We start from the raw sequence: 9,389 nt of genomic DNA on the forward strand, positions 1-9,389 counted from the left end.
TTATGTGTGTTGTGTGCGCGTGTTGAAGGGAAAGACCCCAACTGCTTGGATGGAGATGAGAAAGAGAAGTAAAGTGATTTTTGTGCCATTCTGAGTCCACTTATCTTTTTGTGGTTTTTCTCTCTGATTTATGCTTGAGAGGTTTGTCACACAATGGAAATGACCCCTAGATTAGTATTTCAGTAGCTGGAATTTGGTACAGCAAGGAACTTGATTCAGATTAGTTGGATTAGATTCAAGCCAAGCCTGAGTCTTATGAGTTAAATAATCAGCTGCCCAAAAGATAAAAATGGGTATAGGTAAGGGCTTTTCGGACCCATGAAAAATGGGTCAACTTGAACTCGACTAACCAAAACACTGGATTGAGTCATGTCGACTGTAGGTAGGACCGTAAATGAGCCGAACTTTGTCGAGTTGTGCATGTTCCAACTTGGCTTGTCAAGAAAAGTTAAAAGCTCAAACTTGGCTTGAGCTCGTGACAAGCCTAAAAATCATGTTTGAGCTTGAGCTTGAGCTTGTGGGAAAGTCAAAAAGCTTGGACTTGACTTGGCTTGATTAATTAGTCAAGTCAAGTTCAAGTTTAATATCAAATTCAAACTCAAGCTTAGATTAAGCTTTTGAGCTTGAAATCTAAGAAAATTATATTATCAAATGCTTAAATCTCTAAAATTAAAAAGGAAAAAAAAAATAGTATACCCATTTGATCATTTGTCTGGTTCTACTTATGATTAGCCATTATTTAAATTAAAAATTTACATAATTAAATTCATTCATTCATCCTTCCTTGTCCACGGTTTTAGCAATTGTTCGAAGTACAATTTTTACATTCACATTAGTTGGTAAAGAATTAAAAAAATACTTGTTTGTAACTATTAATAATAAGAAAATACTAGCATGTTTCATTACTTTACATTAGATAATTGATGGGGAAGGATCATACGTGGTTCACTAAATTAATTAATTTATTTTTAAATGTAACTAAAGTCTAAAAAGAAAAAAAAAATTGAGGTAATGGATAGTGGTCTCATGTTAGCCATGTCATTGTTAAGATATGTGTAATGAGTATATTTAGCTAATATATATATATATATATATATATAATTATAAATGAGTCTATACTTGAATTGTTTTGTATCAAGTCATATAGCTCACGAGCTTGTTTGTGAATAAATATTTTTGTTTGGGCTTAGCTTGTTTATTAAACGAACCTAAAATTAAGGTTTAAACTTGACTTATTTATAAACAAACAAACATGAACGAGCTTTTTATTAAGCCGAGCTCGAGTTGTTCATAATTGGCTTGGTTCATTTACAGCCCTAATTGCAGGTCAAACAAGCTAAAACTATTTTTAGGGGGGAAAAACATATAATTTATCTTTTATTTTTGTTTTCTCACTTTGCTAACAAAAGGAAAGAAAGTCTACCGTAAAGAAAAAATGGCAAGAAGCTTCAATTACTTATTTATTTTACTTTATTTATTACTTTTCACACCAAATTTTCTTTAGTCTTCTATGTTACAAAAAAATCGCTAAAAAATTATTATGTAAAACTATTTCTTGACCAATACAAACTCATATACTAGTTATAATTTATATTCTATACATATTATGCTACAATTTCTAAAATATTTGTTTCTCTTTTTTTTTTTTTTTTTTTTTTTTTTTACTCTTACAATTACATTTTTTCTTTACATTTCATCTTTATCTTCATTACTCTCGTTAGGATTAGTAAAATATTTCCAACCCATCCCAAACCTAACCTACTGCGCTTTTGTCCCGAGTAGGTTTTTCTCATCCTAAAGAGGAGACATGGTGGGGATGGGGTCACAAGACACCCATGATCCAATCCTGCATTAGCCATTGCCATCCTTATTTAGGAGTTGGAAGAGGATAAGAGTTGATGATGTTTTATCTTTACAAATTAGGATTGCCTTGTATGCTTCAGTTAAAGGCTATTTATAGAGGTGTAGCACGTGGTTGTGGTGGGGGTCGTATCAGCTTAGTATCAGAGCCAACCATCATGTCGAGTAATCCAATGTATCTCATTGAGTATGGGATCAAATGAGTTGTGGCTTTGTGGTTGGATCTCGGAGGGGTGACCTAAAAGCTAGATTAAAATGTCTTATTAAGTCATTGAATAACTGATAGGTGAGTGGAGTCGCTAAAAAAGAGAAAGGGCTACTATCAAGTTAGTGTTGATAGAGTGAGCTGTCATAGATGTCGGTTGCAGAGCATGGTGGTATGTTATGATCCTAGTGTCCCATATGTTTTAAGTGTAAGTTTGACCTTATGTTTTGGGCAACCTTCCCATATAAGCTGGTTTGTGAGAGTGAGTTCTACCGATGGGTTTGTATCAATATCAAATGAAAGCATCTTGTTAGAAACTGAAATGCATTAAATGTCCAACAAAACAATTTTTCTAGTAAATGCTATTTAATTGGTTTGTGTTGATCTGTATAAACTTTAACGGTGTCCTACTTGACATCTTGGGGAAATAGGCTTTACACTGGTATTGCTTCCAGAAATGGCAAGAAAATGGTAAAGCTAAGTTGCTTTATTACATAATAGAAAATTTTCAAGCAATCTTTATCTTTCCTCCTATGTAATTTCTGTATAGAATTACAAAGTGATATCTGAATTCCTTGGAATTGGCTACATTAGGTCTTTTTTTTTTTTTTTTTTTTTTTTTTTTTTATTCTTTCTAGAATAATAAAAAAGATATTTGAAGTATTGCAATAATTTAGTTATTATAAATCTCAACTTAAGGCTGAACCAAGGAGGCAAGTAATACATTCTTAGCAATACTAACCTAGTAGCATACTAACAGCCTAATAAGCTAACATGATTGTTATTGTCGAACCATAAAGTCTTCGATATTGTGACACCACATAGCTTAAGTATTTTGCTTCTAAAAGCTCTACTATATCTGAGAAGCTACTTAAAATTGTAAAATTGGGGTAGGTGCTTGATGTTGTCAATTAAAAGGTTAAAATTTTATACAAAAATGCTTAAATAGCCCATTTTGTGAATATAATTCTCTGCTTTTAGTTTTTCCATATCATTTATGACCAATTTAGGGTGATAGTAACTCTCTAGTATGTTCTAATATACTTCATTTTTCAATAAATGCACCTGTTGTATTACTTGTGTTTTAAAGTCATTTTTGCAATTTTAGATTTCCATATACTTAAAAAAATTACAAATAGAGTCTAGTGCAACTATTGGTGTATGTGTGCTACACGTTGCTCTAGTTCTTTAGCTGTCAGGTAGTAGCTCTACTTTTTTAGCTGTAAATCTTTTCATATTTAGCAAACAATGTTGATACATACATTTTTTGAAGGTATGTTAGTATATGCAGAAGCCACCCCCAAGTAACCATTGATCCTTGATATGCAGAATTGGATTTGCTCTTACTTTCCCCCACTGCTTTAAATAAATAAATGAATAAAGAAAGAAGGAAAACTTAAGATTGTGTTTAGGATTTGTTTTGATTTCTAGAAGAAGAATGTATTTCGGTTTTCTTGTTGGAGGTGTTTCTGGTTTCCATACCAATGTTAAGCTTGTAGATTTGACCCTACGCTCTTGCCTTCGAGTAAATGGATGTTACCAAGATATCTGCCGGGTGTTCTGTCCTATCTTCTTCTAAATAGTGAGTACACAAGATAATGAACATCATAAAGGCATATCTCAGAACAACCTCAATAAGCATGGGCTACTTACACAAGATTGCCTAACCTGCATCACAGCATTCTCGCGTGTCTGCAACTAGTTGAACACATCGCCATCCGCCGTACCAAAAATTTTGAAACATCCTGTAAATGCCCAATCCGTAGTGCATTGACTGAAGGCAATGAGATTGCCTATGCTTTAGCAATAAAATCCTTCCCAAACCAAACAACAGCAACTTTGACTCCGGGAAGGATTTTACTACAAAAATTGTAGACGATCTCCTTGCTTTCGGTCAATGTACCGCATTTCTTGGATTTTTCAGACTTTTTGGTACGGCAGATGATGGATATGTTCAGCAGTTCGTTGAACGCGAGAACACTGGACCCGAGAACCGTTATGTTCATTATGTTACGTACTCACTATTTTTTTTTGGGTAAAATACTATTTTGGTTTCTAAATTAGCTAAAAGTTTGTTTTTTGTCCCTAAACTTTAAAAAGTTCTTTTTTCATTCCTAAACTTTGTAAAGAATTTTTTCAATAGTTTCAAGACAAAAATCAGGATGAAAAAAGAACTTTTTTCAATAGTTTAATGATGAAAAACAAACTTTTGGTAAAATTTAAAGACATAAATAAAACATTTTTCAATATTTTAGGGATGAAAGATGAACTTTAATAGTTTAGGGATGAAAAATGAACTTCTTAAAGTTTTGAGATGAAAACTAAACTTTTGATAAATTTGGGGACCAAAATAGCATTTTACTTTCTTTTTTTTGGTTATAATTCTTGATTTGGCCAAGTTAGTACTATTTTAGAAGAAAATGGGAGAGAGCACCTTGCAGAAATCTAGGTTTTCTTTACCTACTCCTGCCACAAATTGATTATAAATCCGACAACTCTTTTCAATTGTTTCTATTTAGTTTCTCATCTCAGACCTATTACTGTTTAAAATATTTAAAATTTGAAGATAAAAAATAAAATTAAAAAGATTTGGAGAAAGATTCCGAGAGGCAAAATGAATGGGTAGTTGAAGATGGTGGCAAAGTGAGGTGGCTGGAGGAATGCAGCCTTAGGAGCAAAAATTTAAATACTGTGAAGTATGAAATGCTGTTTGTTTGACCTTACATAATGCAAAATCAAAGACTGGATGAGTAATCTATCAAAAAAAAGAAAAGAGTGGATGATTAAGAAACTAAGAATGATATATATATATATATATATATCTCATCTCTGTCATATATATAAAAGTTTTTGGCTTTATATTACCATTAACATAATATATAAATAATTGATTATCATATTAAAAAGGTGATAAATACAAAATTTAGGAGATAACTGCTAAAAATATGATAGTTAAGATATGTGTTCCCAACATGTAATGCTTGGAATGCTAATTTGAATTACTTAAAGTCTCAAACCAAGGCAAAAATAGCCAAATACCACGTTTTGGCAAAATTTGTGGCAAACTAGTACTGTTTCAGAAATATTTAGCAATCTACCACTTTTTTAGTATTCGAGTTTCTTAAAATCAAGTTCTAAATAGTACTCGAGTTCCTAGGTGAGTCACCAGCGTGGCACTGTTGATTTGAAATTTGGGTAATTAAAAAAGCAATATGGTACTCGATATTATGAAAATCGAGTACTTCTTTATAGTACTCGAGCTTCACAAAGTCGAGTACCTTGTTTTTCTTTTCTTTTTTCCTACTTTTTGCATCTTACTGACCTGGAATTTTGCATCTTACTGACTTCCTAACTAGGTTTAAGGCTGGCCAGTAGTTCTTTATAGTAACTCGTGTTTATGCACTTAAACATTCAACAATAGTGATGATAAGGTAGTCATCTTGTTGAATATTATGAATGAGTTACTAGGCACCAAAATTAAGAATAAAGAATTGGATAAGTGACACAAAATTAGACAATAGTTATACACTAATTTGAATTCTAATTGTACTTCAATTTTAATGAAGTATATGACATGGAACTAAAATTATTTGATTTTGAGAATTTTATTTTTGTATGTAATTATACATTTTATCAAAATTAACACCATATTGTTGATAACAATGTTCAAGTTTTATAAAGTTGATTTTTTTTTTTTTTGGTATATATATAAGAGAAAACGTTTTATTTATATTTTGTTAAGAGTCTTATAATTCAGTAAAATTACTTATTTTTGTTTATATGAAAAACCATAGTTCAAATTCCTATTTTTATTATTGCAACTATCAAATTATAATATAAAAAAACATATTATATTCTTATTATAATAGAATTTTTTTTATTTCGTAGTCTAATTAATTGGAAGAACATAGAATAGAACCCGAACTTTATTCTCCATTTGAATTTTGAATAAGCATGTATGCTCACCTTCTGGTGACAAAAGCAAATCTACGTTTCCAACTTTTTCTAGAAACTTTAACTTGAAGCTAGTAACTTGAAGCTAGTGACAATACGCACGGCATGGCAACAATATTTGGGAGCGTTTGTTTCATACGTACTAACATCTTTTTAATCATCAATTTGCTGAGTTTGCATAAACAACAAAAAATAAAGCTACTTTTTTTTCTTCAATTTCAACCTCTGCTTTCGTTTATTCCAAGATTTCTTGCTAATATATGTTTGATTAATTTAAAATTTAAACTTTGTCATCCATTCTAATGGACCCATCAATCCTGATTCTAAACTTATTGAATTAATATAAAAAAAGATTTTTAAAAAAATTATGTCGCTGTTAACCCCTAATGCTTATTTTGCTACGCAAATTGTAAGATCTAAACAGAATGGAGATTTAACATTTAAGTCATTTACTTGGTCTCTTTCTTAAAATGCTCTGGTGCAGGTTGGAGTATATACAAAAGCAGTGCACATGTTAGAACTGGATATGCTCTTGAAAAGAAGGTAAAGAATTATAAGCCTCCTTTCTTTGTATAAGAAAACGTTATCATTATTGACCCTTGAGAGTTCTTACAGGTGCAAAGACTATTGGAAGGAGAGACTAACTGAAGAACGTGCTGAGATGTTGACTCAATCTAAGTTGTATTGCGGTACACATGCCAGGAATGCAACTGGGTATTGACTGTGTGGTTTATCTGATAAAACAATAAAATTCAAATAGTAACTAAACAATTGTGGTGGATTTGGCTCTAGATTTGGAGCCTGGCGGCATCTTCAGACAGATTTACTTGTGAGCAGCTCGTGAAAATGCCGTACTTTAACATTTTAGGAAGGCATCTATTTTGTGTGTATCTGACATGTAATAATGATTTGGTGTTCGATACATGATTTTGTGTGTATTTGACATGTAATAATGATTTGGTGTTCCGATACATGATTTTGTGTGTATTTGACATGAAATAATGATTTGGTGTAATCTAAGAGGAAGACACTCCCATCTCCACCATCCCGGATTTTGTTTTGAATCCTCCTGGAGGAGAAGGGGCTTCTTCCTCTAACTCTGTTTCCTTTAAGTTGTTCTTCTTAATACAAATATTTCAGGTATTCATAAATAAATAAATAAGATTTGGTGTGAGCATGGTTTTCTTGGTTTGTTTCCCATCGGTCATTTCAAAGAAATATGCTTATTTAACATGCGATGATAGTGCAATACGCTATTAGAGCATCTTTCTCTCTCCCTTATGTGTATATGTGTTTACTTAAAAAAAAAATGACAAAATTTAAGTACAGCACCTTAGGTGTTGTTACTTAGGATCTCCTTTTAAGATTTAACCATGTGGCTACTTAATTAAAAAATATACTTGAATCTCATGAGAAAAAATCCATATAACAGAATCTTAAGAGGAGAATCTAAGAAACAACACTTAAATATTGTACTTAAGTCTTGCCTTAAAAAAAAAAAGTGTGCAATATGACATGATCAACATGCCCTTGTAGATTTTGGTGCTTGACATGAGTAGACATGTAGAGTTCTTCTACCACCACAAACAAATTCACCACATTTACTACAACTCTCCTGCATGGCAAATTGCGACGGTTGTCTGGCACTTTTATATGAGCCCACTACTTTTTATTCACCAATCATAATCAATCAAGTGGGAGAGTTGTAGAAAATATTGTGCATGTTTTTTGGTATTAGATTTGAGTAATGTTTTGACAAATTGGCCAAAACCCCAAACGTTGAGAACAACCAAAAAAGGGAAAATAAACATTTTGACAAATTGATTTAGGGAGAGGGGAATAAATTAAAGAAAAAAGTTTACCTCTAAATTGATATGAAGGAATTTTCCTCTAACCCACTACGTGACTGTTGAAAAAACTATACATATGTATTTTTAGTTACATAACATTTTTAACGAGCTATGTAACTTGTTTAAATAATACATGTGGATAATCTTATAAAATCGCCACATAGCAGGTTAAAGGAGATTATTTCAAATTGATTTAGGGAAAACTTTGTCCATTTAAAGCGCAATCGATAACCCAACACCATTAAGGTAGTCAAAAGCCATCAAAAGCTATCAATCAAGTGTAGATTTGTCAATTTGGTTGGTGTTCTCGGTTTTCGGAGGATTTCCTCCAACCCAATACCTGCCCATTTACAAGACTATTTATGTGTATTATTTAAAAAAATCATGTGAATAAACTACACATGGATAATCTCTTTAATTTTCACATAATGTTTTGGAGAAAAAAAACTCCAAAGTTTGAACATAAACTTTATTTAAGTAATAAAAAAAGAAAAAAATTACATGTGCTAAGCAAGTAAGAGAGAACTTGCATCAGTCCATGCAAAATGGACTAAATGCAAAATTTTGGCCAATCAACCTTAAAAATCACCCATATTAGTCCGTGTAAAGTCATGCATTTTTGGTTCATTTTTCATTTTAAGAGCATTCGTATTTTTAAAAATTTATGTCTATTTAACAAAAAGAAAATACTTTTCTATTTTACATAATTACTTTTAAAAAACACCCATAATAGATTATCTATCCTAAAAATTTATTTCAATAAAATATTCATTCTTCTCCATTTTTTATTATTTCCTTCACACTCACTCCTTCTTTTTATAATCCTCTCATTGCTCCTTCTCTCTTAGAGATCTAACACATCCAAAATCACCAAGCAATCAGCCACCATCAACAGATTAACCCACAACCATCATCAAGTAACCATCATAAACCTACCCTTCATCAAGTAACCAACCTCCATCAACACACCCTTGACTGACTACATGACCTATTTGTTTGGTTTTTTTTTTTTTTTTTAGTCAAGCAATAAAAGAGGCTCGGTCAGGCAGTGGTTTTGTGGTTGGTTTAGGGTGGTGGTCTGGAATAAAGGGGAAGAGAAATAAACAAGGAAGGAAAACAAAGATTGAAAAAAAAAAAAAAAAGGATCAAAGGAGAAGAGGAGTCTTGTATGAAAAGAGATTTTTTTTTAAGAAACCAAGGAAGAAGAGAAGTCTAGTATGAAGAGAGAGAGAAAAAAAAGGGAAAGAGACCAACTAACCAAGAGATAGGAGAACTCTGGTAAGAAGAGTGATAAAAAAAAAAGGAAATTAATTAAATAATGTATACACAACTACAATAATTGTGCATATGCATGATTATTGTAGCTCTTTTGTAAATTGTACAACTATAAACAAGCTAATATGGGACAATTTTAAGGAAAATTGTGTAAATTCTACATCTTTTTCTACTATGCACACATTGATGTGAGTTCTCTAACTACTATAGCTGTGTATATACATTTTTATTCATTTTTTGAGCAT

This window comes from Quercus lobata, chromosome 7, assembly GCF_001633185.2.
Source record: "Quercus lobata isolate SW786 chromosome 7, ValleyOak3.0 Primary Assembly, whole genome shotgun sequence".
NCBI classification, from domain to species: domain Eukaryota; kingdom Viridiplantae; phylum Streptophyta; class Magnoliopsida; order Fagales; family Fagaceae; genus Quercus; species Quercus lobata.